Source organism: Sebastes umbrosus, chromosome 22, assembly GCF_015220745.1.
Source record: "Sebastes umbrosus isolate fSebUmb1 chromosome 22, fSebUmb1.pri, whole genome shotgun sequence".
Lineage (NCBI taxonomy): Eukaryota > Metazoa > Chordata > Actinopteri > Perciformes > Sebastidae > Sebastes > Sebastes umbrosus.
In genome coordinates, this window is record NC_051290.1 from 17,177,417 (window position 1) to 17,189,874 (window position 12,458).

Here is a 12,458-nt window from a genome sequence, read left to right on the forward strand (position 1 = left end):
AGGCTCATCCCCACATCACCAATGGCATGTAATCTTGCCATCCAAAAGCTTTTTTACGAAGATATTTTAGCCACCTCATGAATTGTTATTGCTCTTCTGTCCTTAGAGTCAGAAAAGAAACAAAGAAACTGCCTCAGTGGCAAAAAAAAACGTTCGTATTCGACGATGAATGGATTTCAATTTAAAGAGTCATAAGCCTTTCAGTTTGTCTAAGGGGGAGATTAAATGAAACTTCCATTGCTACTTTGACACTGCTCAATATTTTGCTTTGAGTTTGATTCAGAAGTCGATATATTTCTGCTCTGTTAGCCCACCTGTTTACTAATGTAAGAACAGTCCTTATAATGTATGAGCTGCTGTCAAAGGACACCAATTAGTAAAAGCTGAAGTTCAGAAGGAGGCTAAGTTTGCCATTCATCTTCATGATTGTTCTCAGTCTGGGTGCACGGAGCGAAGTCCCTTGAAAGTCTGCTATATTTCTAGGTATCTGCCTTCAGAGAGTGCTGGGGGGGAAAAAAAGGCCTAATATAATCATATCGAGCCATGACAGTACTTCAAACCGAGCAGAACAGACGAGACTAAAACGGCATCAATAATATTTCAGCGCGACGAGGACAGGAAAGCTTCTTAGACTTTTTACATAAATATCCAAACAATTTCATCAGGAGTCTCGTTCGGATGGCTCGGTCATGCCAGGTAAAAGCTTTGACATTGCCACCGGCGCATCATAATATAAACTGAGCCCGATGTGCTTCTGCCTGTGCGGCCGTGACACCGTCGTCTCTGTCTTTTCGATTGTGGATGGACCTGCCACTCAGCGCGCCCCGCCACCTGTCAATCACACGTTTCAGCGACACATTAATGACCCTCATTATGTGGCACGGCCATATGGCATAGTGCTCTTTGTGTGTGTGTGTGCGCGTGTTTGAGCACGTATGCCCGCGACACAGCGTCTGCTCCGCCGTCCTGAAAGCAGATTGCGCTGGAGACGAGGCCAAGCTCTTGGTCACCTCCCTTAGAATCTCATTGCCGTGGTTACGCTGACAGAGGAAATATGGCTGCGGAGCTGGGGGGCAACCGTAATGGACTCTTTGCATCTGCTTCAGAATGTCATCCCAGATGTCCCCTTCTGTCCGGCAAGAGTGCGAGAATGAACAACGGGCAGAGCGGGATAATCGCCGCGCGAGGCCACCGAGGGGTGACTGGAAGCGTCTGAATGGTACTGAGGGCGCAAGTCATATTGAACTTTTCACCGTTTAAATATTAAATTGTCCATCTTTGTGACAATCATTTCTGTCTGAAAAGGGGTTTAGGCGGGTTCTTCAATCAGAAGGCGAGTCGAGTACAATGGCACATGATTTAACCTCAACCATCACCGTCGCCTAGAAGATTAAAACTGATATTGATTTGAAGATTGGTCAACAACACGGAGCCCCCTGTATCTTACGGGAATACATGCGATTACGAGCTTTAACTGCTTTGCAATGGCGACTCATCTTCTTCCTGTAAAAGTTTCAGTTTCTTTCAACTCAGACAAAAGTTTTCCTGGAATATAATTCACACGTTTTCCTTTTGTAAAGAGAACTGCCAGACATCCCGACAATGACCGATATCAAAAGGTAGTTTCCAGCAGGGAGTTAGATGAGAAGATCAATGCGTCTGTGCAGCGTCTCCGCTGGTTGCCTGGTAACCTACAGCGATAACAAGACTCTGGGAAGTAACTGGGCCCGGCGGTCTTTATGCTAAGCTAGGCTAATTGCCTCCAGCTCCGCACTTAACAGAGTTTTGACACAGCCCACGCAGCAAAAGCAGCACATTAGCGCAGCACAGGAGGCGTTCAGGCACAGCACGGAGTGTAGGTCACCCGCGGTTTGGCAGCACTCAACACACAATCCCTGTAGTTAGGAAAATGCTGTAAAAATATGCTCGGGATCACGTTTATGCGTGTATTGCGAGAGTAAAATCCAAGCCTTTAGGCAGCCTGGGTTGACAGGTGGATTGATTGAAAAAGAAGAGCATCTGAACATGCCTCCTATGTAGACGCACCGTAAATCAGAAACAAACTCTTTCGGCGAAAAAGTGTGCTTCTCAAAATGTAGAACTATTCCTTTAAAAGCATGAAATACTGGAGATTTTGGGAATAATTAAGTCATATGAGGGCCGTTCAGACAAACAAGACTGAATGGTGTTGGATTTGTTCTGGAAATCGGATAGTCTTTATAATGTTATATGTATCTTACCACTTAATGATACAGCTAAACTTCTATGAAGAGTTGCAACTTCAGTGTCTCTATTGTTTGATTAATCAAATGTCCAGTCAAATGTTTCTGTAACGGTTGCTACTAAGTGACACAAGCTACAGAGCATCTACTACATACACTGGGTTTATTAACCCAGTGTATGTAGTAGATGCTTAACAGCTTAACATAAGAAGTCATGTAACAACTGTTGTCATTCGTTGGCTTAATTATTTACTTTAGTGCAGTGGTTCTCAAACTTTTTCATGTCACGAACCCTAAACTGACACAAATTATACCACAGACCCTCATTTGATAAGATCTTGTCCCAGGGTCCCCCATCCCATAGGATTTTTTTCTTTTAAATGTTTTGTTACAGAAAGAGTATGAAACCCATGACCAAAATAGTCATACATTCGGTCATTGTGTTACTTACGGATGGAATTATAGTGAAAATAAATGATTCCCCTTTTTGCTAGGGACCCCCTGGAACCCGGACCCCACTTTAAAAATCCACTGTTTTAGTGGACACTTTTTCAACTCAGCCATTTATACTTTCCATAATGTCTAAATATGTATGATTTACTTTAAATGTTGAACCTCTTTTCTCTTCTCTTTACTGTGAACTTTTGCACATCCCATGATCAATATTTTTTCACATACTTCACAAAAGTATCTTTTTAAATATTTGTATTGTAATTGTTCTATTCTATTTTCATTATCTTGACTTTTGCAGGACTTTGCCTATATTTCTATTTCATCTTAATATGTGAATTGCATGCACCAAACACCAAAGCAAATTCCTTGTAAGTGAATAACCTACTTGGCAATAAACCTTATTCTCATTGAGACCACGAACAAATCAGTCCTTTTTTTTTTTCTTCTTCTGAGAGAAACCTTGTGGTTCCTGTTTGTGATACTAGCTCTAGGCTGTTGGAAATGTACTGGAAATTTCCTGGAAAATTATTTCCCTGTAATGTTTTTTTTTGCTTTTAGGTGGATTTTTCTTCTACAATCATAATAAACAAAATAGAAACATCTCGGTCTAGTGAAGCAGGATCCGGGCCCATTGCGGTCTGACGTAATGGCTCCACTGGTCAGACTGACTTCCTGCTCTCAAGAGGCTTTTGCTTTGCCAGTCCTATCTTTCATCTATATGAATCCTATAATGAGCCTCATTTGTCTCCTCTTATCCATTTAATGCTGCTTTCACATTGTGGACGGTATGAGGGAAGCAAATATACATACATTTGTGCAAACTGGTACTCATTTTTCACTGAAATAGTAAAAAGCAAAATTCTTGTTTTTCTTTTTTGTGAAAAAAAACCCCAAACCAAATCCAATTCTCTGATTAGGTTTCCTAGTCATTCACCAGACTCATATTTAATTATCTGCAAAACATACCCTGATAAGACATTTTGAAATTAAAATAAATATTCAAAATGAACTTTTACACTATTTATTCAGGTTCGTCGGACATGGATCGGTTCAACCGTTAAACGAGAAGTTCAGGTTGCCGTTGACTCGCGCCTCACATGATGCCACCGGTTTATTTTTAGACCACAGTGTCAACGGTACATATTTCTCTTCAGTGGCCCCTATCCTCTGAGACGACTGCATGCAGAGGAACGTCGCCTCCTCCTCCTCTCTGCTGTCAATGTATTCCAGTGATGTGGGACGCCAAGTGGGCTGGAGCGCGGTAATCAAAGCGGCTGGAAACGCAAACAAACCAGCTGCGAGGCTGAGACCAAATAAAACACATGCAGGTGATGCGGAGCTCTCTACCCTCGGAGCCGAGAGCCATTGTGCTCGCTTTCAGCCGATCCATTTGATAAGTAAAGTGGTTTGATTAACTGTCTTACAGCGAGGTTAAGATAAGAACACGCTCGGGTTGTAACACTCGGTGAATGACTCCAAAAATGTGGTTTCGGTTGATAACGGATGACCCGACTCTGAGAGGCAATCAATTACTGGTGATAATTGAAAAGCAATTTGTTGCTAATTACATTTTTACCTCATTTCTTCTATTTTTGTGCCCCTACATTAGCAGAGGAAAGTATTTTTGTTGCAAATAACCAACTCGCTGCCCCTCAACACATTGAAATAGTTCCTGAGGTGTGAGATTTTTCTTTTATCTACAGGGTTTTATTTCATTCAACAAAGCATATAAGATGATACCATCACAATCAGGTTGGAGAGTGAGTATATACTGATTTTTCTTTTCTTTTACCTACAGGCATATACGGAAATGTAACTTCGATAAATAAATCAGTCGCTCAAGCACAAGGTGTCAACAACGAAAAAACATTCAGCTCGTCACTCCGACTGATGCTGGGATTTGGGCCACGAAAAGCTACAGTCTCTTGTTTCCTTACGGGCTTCAGATGCAGTAAGACAACTCGAGGGAAGATGTGCTGAATCCAAAAGTCCACACTCGCCCAGACTTGCTGACTTGCGGGCTTTGCAGACGGGGTTAGGGCAGGCCTTTGCCAAAATGCATTTAGTCTGCGAGGGCTCTCATGCGAATATTTGGTGTGGGCTCTGTGTGGACTTTCCACAGAGTCTGCTAGCCTGTAGACTGTACTGGTAAGATTCCTTCACAGTTCGCCGCTCTGCTGATATGATCATAAAAGACATCAGGTAACGGAGGCTTGTTCTTGTCTTTGGGATAAGGTCTGGAACGAGGTCTTCAATTCCCGTTGACAATAGCTGGGGGCTAATAACGTCCATCTAGTGTCGGTCTGTCAAGTTCACAATCAAAATGTGTGGAAAGTTGCTATTAATTCTTTCATCAATGTTGCCTTTGACAGCTTTGTTATTAAATGTGTAGACTTTAAAGGGGACCTATTATGCTCTTGTGCTTTTTTCCCTTTCCTTTAGTGTGGTATATAGTTTATTGTGCATGTAAAAGGTCTGCAAAGTTACAAAGCCCAAAGTCTACGCCAGAGGGAGTTACTCTCCCCCACAGAATCACTGCTCCTGAACTGCCTGAAACGCCTCGCTTGAAGTCCCGCCTTTTCTTGCATAACGTGGTGATGTCACCAAGTAACACATTTGCATAACAGCTAGTTTTGCACGCCCTTAAAGAAAGATAGTTAGAGCGGAGTCCAAAGAGTTTAGTTTGGCTGACCAATCAGAGCAGACTGGACTTTTCGGGGGGGCTGTGAAAACACAATTTCATACAGAGGGTGAAAAGAGGTGCTGCCGGTACGAGAAAAGTAAAGTGTTTTCTGAACAATAAAGTATGTGAACATGTTCTAGTAGAAACCCAAAATACAAGTATGCACTTGAAAATAAGCATAATATGTCCTCTTTAACAATATCTTGGAATGCGAACACCACAAAGAGGAAATCCTTGAACTCTTCTATAAACTCTTAACCTTCATCAAGGCAGCGTTTGTCCCGTTCAGTCTTTCCGAGCAGCCTCGCCTCCCTGCAAACTATTCACGGCGAGCACTTCAGTCAATGTCAGACTCCCTAAAATCTTAGTCTGTGCATCCAGAGTCTGGACTTTTGAATTCAGCAATAGAACAACCGCGGCACAGGAAGCCCACAGAGCATAGAGCAGCAAGCCGAAATGTGCTCTTTGACTAAAGCTGTTAAGCCCCTGCTGATCGATTGGCCTGGCCTTTTACTGGCACTGTACACACACACACACGCGCACACACAGTAGGACATTGTTCTCTCTCGCCCATACATGCATGAACAGACCCAGATGCAAGCACACACACATGTCAAAATGTTAAGACATCCGTACCTGCTTTGCTCATGGACCCAACCCAATGACGCTTGTTGCTATGGATACCATTCAACACTGTCACCACCTTATTTAATCACATATTCAAGTAAAGTCGTCGCAGTAGGATCCGTTGAAGAACGCTGTGTAGCGTTAACAAGGGCAAAGCAGTTACCATGACACTAATGTACATAGCCAAATGTCACAATTTATTCCTATGTTCTGTAAAGTCGCTCATCAGGAGGGAACCAGCGTGATACGTAGATAAGTTTCACAAGGAACAAATGCGTCATAGATCTCCACACAGTTTGATTATTTCCTCTTTCCTGTTTAATACAGAGCGAGACGGCGTTGGCGTGGCAATGACTATAATAGTTCTATTTCAATTCAATTGATACGGAGATGGACTTGAAATAAGAATCCATGTTTGCTCACCAGATTACTGCTACATTGAAGTTTATATTGAAACAAAGGCCTACATTTATACTTATAAAGAGACCAGTCCAGACTAGACCAGTGACATACACTGCTTGTTAACACAAATAGCTAATCAGCCAATCACATGGCAGCAACTCGATGCATTTAGGCATCTGGAGGTGGTGAAGACGACTTGCTGAAGTTCAAACCGAGTATCAGAATGGGGAAGAAAGGGGATTTAAGTGACTTTGAACGTAGCATGGTTGTTGGTGCCAGACGGGCTGGTCTGAGTATTTCAAAAACTGCTGATCTACTGGGATTTTCACGCACAACCATCTCTAGGGTTTACAGAGAATGGTCCGAAAAAGAGAAAATATCCAGTGAGCGGCAGTTGTGTGGACGAAAATGCCTTGCTGATGTCAGAGGTCAGAGGAGAATGGGCAGAGTGGTTGGAGATGATGGAAAGTATACAGTAACTCAAATAACCACTCGTTACAACCATAGTATGCAGAATACCATCTCTGAACGCACAACACGTCAAACCTTGAAGCAGATGGGCTACAGCAGCAGAAGTCCACCCGGTACTAGCAAGGTGTACCTAATAAAGTGTTCGGTGAGTGTATATTGACAAGAATGGCACATTTATCATCATGGCTGACATCACGACTTCTTTTTCGGCCTTTTAAAGAAACAGTGTGTAATAGTTAGTGGATCTATTGGCAGGAACGGAATATAATACTATGTTTTCTTTAGTGTATAATCACCTGAAAATAAGAATTGTTGTGTTTTCGTTAAGTTATGTTGTGTTCAGACCAAGAGCGAAGCAAATTATAGACAACGTCGCAATTACATATGTCACACTGGGCAACGCAAATGACGCTAATGACCGCACAATTATTTATTTGGGTTCATAACGCAGTTAGCGACATGTGGCTTGCCAGATATAGTAAATGCAATGGCATTGTATGTGAATACAGCTCGCCGCCGGGTGATGTTATGAACCAAGACACGACAGCATTTCGTTTTCTGACTTCCACAACATGTCCAAGGCAGCAACAGTGGTTATTTCTTCCATGGTTGATGGTGGAAATGGCAGAAAGAAAAATATGTTAGTATCTATAGAGACAAGCTCCTTCTCTTCTCTGGCACGTCTAGCGCGAATGAACACAAATGATAGCGAGGCGAAAATCCGCTTCGCTCTTGGTCTGAACACAGCTTTAGAATGAGCCATTTATATCTACATAGGGTAGATATAAATGGTCGTCACGGAGCTGGCCGCCATGTTTCTACAGTAGCCCGTAACGTACAAACCAAACACGGGCTCTAGATAGGGCCATTTGCATTTCCACGGTTTCGCGTCTGCCACCGTAGTTCTGCTACACGCTTGGAACACAGGAGAAGTTTCAGTTGGTTAGATGCCGCCATTACACCTTTAAACAAAAAAGCCAGAAAAACTCTATATCCATTCGAGGTGACCACTAAAGTAGCATTGAGGTTTTGATACAACAAAATAATGTAATATTTTCTTTATGACAAGCAACACTCAAATGTCTTTCTGGTTTCTGCCTTTCATAAGAAAAGAAGGCTTATTTGAGGAAGTTTTGTCCAGCTGCTGCAGCATTTTGAAGGTCAGTCATTTTGTGTGTCCTTAAATTTTTTTTTTTTCCCTGATGCAGCAAAGTATAGTGATGGTAAACATATGTATCTCTTTCTTTTTTAGCCGACTGCGCTTATCTGTGAGGGTGCAGGGTGCTGATACTGTTAGTTTCCAAGCTGTGGCACCCCATTCAGATACGGCTTTAAACAGAGGCCCTCTGTCTCGCTCACTTTGTATTCCGACGACGGTAAGGTCAAACCTCATTTGATTTAAAGAGAGGGGAAAATATATATAGGAGAAAAAAAATCCCCCCCTGGTGTTCCACGAGGAGACTCGCGACCAAAGGGAGACCAAGGTGGCTCTTCAAGTGCGGCCCTGAATCGCTCCATCAAAATAAAGGCCTGGGTGAATCATCCCGAGCTCAATGACGCTTTGCTGATCAGTATGCACCTGCAGGCAGATGTGTGCGGTGCATTAATAGGTTCTTTCCTGGCTTTCTTTTTAACCCTGCACTGCATTACAATTCAACTGAGAATTTAACTTTCTCCCCTTGTATGGGCTGCGTTTTTGAATTTCGGCTTGACTAGTGTCACCTCACCAACTATAATTCTATTCAAATATACACTGATTACAACCCCAAGCAGCCGATTTGTCTGTCAGCTTATTTACGTAAGTTTAGTAGAAGATGCTTCCTCAGTCAGTTGCAGTTTGATAACAGTGTACAGATACAAGCATCTGCTCATGCTCCCAGAACAAGCCTGGGCGTAGCTGCTGGGTCATACAACCCTGTCAAAGTGAATAATGAGGTGGTCTCCGAGGCTGAGTCTGTGCCAGACCAGGTAGGTGACGTGCTGGGGGCAAAGCATGCTGGGAGCCGCGTGGTTCTGCCGACAGGCTCAGCGGCGCTTTGTCATCTGCCGAGTTGGCTTATGTGTGCACTCTGAAGGGTTTGGGCTGATCGGGGGAAGCCGAAACCCTTCATGATGTCAGATAAACACTGGGAGTGGAGTAGCATGCCTGGCTACGAAAACAGATTGGAAAGCGCTGGGAGGCGTTCAGGAGAGAGAGAGAGAGAGAGAAGAGAAACAGCCGGGCATGAGAGTGTCTGGGCCATGAACTCTCCTTCAGTTTTCTTTCCCCCTCTCTTTTACTCCCCGTCCCCTCCTCCAGCAGCAAACCTTGTTGGCGAACCGAGCCTCTTCGCCAACCCATTAGACAGTGAGGTTTTGAAGTGGCAAGAGAGCGGTGAGAGCCATCTCGTTATTTTGCCTCTATTGTCAAAGAGATCACTGGTGCCCGGTCAAGCGAGTGCATCACTTTCCAGATAAGATTACATACAAAGTCGCCACCACTACTGAGACTTCAAGACTTCACCCCTTAGTGGACAAGACAAAACGATAAAGCAAACCCAACTGGATGATAGAGGAGGATTCTGGGAGGAAAAAAGAGGGATACGACTGTCAGAGGACTCTTCAAAGCACATGTTTGCAAATCCACCAACCTGACTGATTGGAACTATATAAGTGTTTTTTTATTATTATTTCTATATACATTTAATGAAATTATTTTGTATGTTCAGGCTTGGAAGTCAGTACACAAAGGTCCAACAAGCATTTCTAATGTTACAGGGACTACAATCAGATTTGTTTGGAGTCACCCAACAGCCAAACCCTCCAACCTTTCTGGACGACAAGCTACACAAACTCTGTCCAGCAGATAAATGAATTATGTGAGCTTTGTTGCTTAGCCCTGGTTCACTCGTGGCATTGTGAAGGGTTTCTCAATCTGGCTATGAGCGCGTTCACATTTAAGGGGCGATGTTTGCAGCATATGACCATCACAGACATGGAAAAGTCTACTGTCAGCAGAGCGGCATATTTTACAAAGGAAGAGCAAACTATAATATTAGACAAATGGGAAGAAGTTAAACACATAATCCAGACTATAAGTAACACAGTTGCAGCTGGCAAATGCAGGAGGGACAGCTGGCAAAAAGAAAAACATTGGACAGTTTATTCAGTCCTAAATTATAAAACTGCAACCACGCTTATCAACTGAGACTAAGCTGAGAATGTCATGTAACATCCTTTTATAAATGACAGAAAAAAGCCTTCACCAACAGCATACATAACATACATTGAAAATATGTGAAAGCCACAAGTTTGCCTTGTAAAAGTGAAATGGCCTTAAACATTCTTACGTATGTACTGTATGGCACATTTTATGTTGGACAACTGCTAGTTTTTTGTTATGAACACTTGAGTGAAAGGAAATGGAGTGAACAGCTGCAGCAGGGAACCACATTACTGAATCATATTTACTGGGCAGTAGTTGTTTCAAACATGTTTTTGATAAAAGGAAAACAACTATTAACTAAGTTTAATTAATTATCAATTTACCATTTATAAATGTTAGTTATTATAAAGTGTTATCCAAGAAAAGTAAAGTACTTGGCTTGATTCAACTGCTGATCAGGTTTGTCCTCAAGGTGTCTGTGGATGATTCATTTTCCATTCCTGTAATTGTGGAGGGGTAATAATCAAATCCCCCTCCCTCAAAAAAAGACAATTGCAATTTGCATAAGCTAAGCAAGTCCAAAAGGAGAGATGATGTAATGACATGAGAAGGGAATAATTCACCACTGATTGCAAAGGTGACTTAAAGAAAACTAAATTATTAAAATGGCCATAATCAGTCAGAGCACCAGACAGTACATGCCTGACGGTGGCGTGACAGCGGACCCCACCTTCAAAAGACAAGCAGCGCTTTGGGGGCGGCGGCCGGACAGGAAAAAGAATCGCTGGAGGGTGCTGAGAAATGTCTCTGACTTCGCAGCGGTGTTGCAGCATTCAACGCTGCAGGAGATCCTAAATGAACACCAATCAAAAGGGAGTCGAGGCCCGCATGGCGAGCTCGAAGCCCTCATCATTCCTCAGCGTGAAGCCCCGGAGAGGTGGGTGGCTGCTGAGGAAAAGATGTCTGGTGTAACTTTAAGTAGCCCGGGACTAAAAGTGCGACAATAGTCGGTCACCATGGCTATTTCTGACGCATGTCTTGCCTTGTTAAAGATCAGATATTTCGATTAAACTGAACCCTGTCACAGAATGTGTCATCGCCACCCCCCTAATACCTCAACACCGGAGTCAGGCAGCCACATATAGTCGGAGACTGTGCTGAACTTGCCCAAAATAGTCCAAAGCAGCGTTGGAGGGGAAGCATGGGGATTAAACAAATAACCCCAACTTAATAAAAACAGAAATATCAGTAACAAACACTATAATGGCTGACATAAAAGAGAGGCTGTGAAAACATATTTTTTGGAAGCCGTTATGTCTTAAACTGGGAGAAAAAGGACAGGAAGCAGAAAGAGGAGATGGTATTTTCATCCTCTAAATCAAAACCAGGAGGCCAGGATGGAGAGTTTCACACGACATGTACGCATAAAAATGTCAACAAAGGCAATTAACTGGAGGAGGAGAAGCCTTTTTTTAACACAAAAAGGCAAACATGATATTTTACAGCACACCAAACACTGGGGTCGGCTCCGTGTGAAATGCAGGGTACCAAAAGTCCAAAGTCAAGACAGCATTTATCTTTCCCTTTTCTTTTGTCTGCAAGAAACTGCTGACATCCATTCCAAAGGAAATATATGAATTCTATACTGCCTGCACTCAGACTTGACTTGTTCATTCATATTGAAATAAGGAAATGCTATATATGCTCTACAGGTGTTTCTGAAGTGTTTTCACTTTTCTCTACCTCTACCCCTTTCCGTTCTTCTCAAATACTTGTCTTGTTTATGGTGAATAGAAAATGAATGATCGTAGAGTGATAGAGTGTTTCACCTAGACTGACTGCAGGGAGGAAAACATGACATCTTTGTCTGTCTGCAAATGTAAAGTTTGGAGAAACAACTTAGAAAATAGATGAGTATACCACTGCAACGAAAAGTTATTCCTCATTTTTCATGCGATTTCTTACGAATGTCCGGCAACACGTGATGCAAGTTTCAATTTCCGCTCCAGTCTTTTCAAAATAAACTTCCGTTTTCACAAGAAACAACTTGGTTAAGGTTAAGGCAAGAACGCTACTTAGTTAGGTTTAGGAAAAGATCGACTTGGTTAGGTTTAGGCAACAAAAATGACTTAGTTGGGTTAGGGTTAGATCATGATTTGGGTGAAAAATAACTACGGAAATGGCGTAACTTAAGTACAGAATTCTCGTGACAAAATAAAAAACGTTGACTTCTGGTTTAACACGAGATATGGGCGGGCGAAAGTCCAGTGTTTTTTGACCCATCCATCCACCCCGACCTCCTTCCTACGCAACGTTTTTCTCTCTTTATACTTCCTGGTTTGCAATTATGTGGATTACATAAGAATTTATTTCATGGGATATATACAAATAACAGTGCATTACTCTTCATAAGTATAGCTACAAAAGATGTATGAGACCAGCCTGATCACTGTGG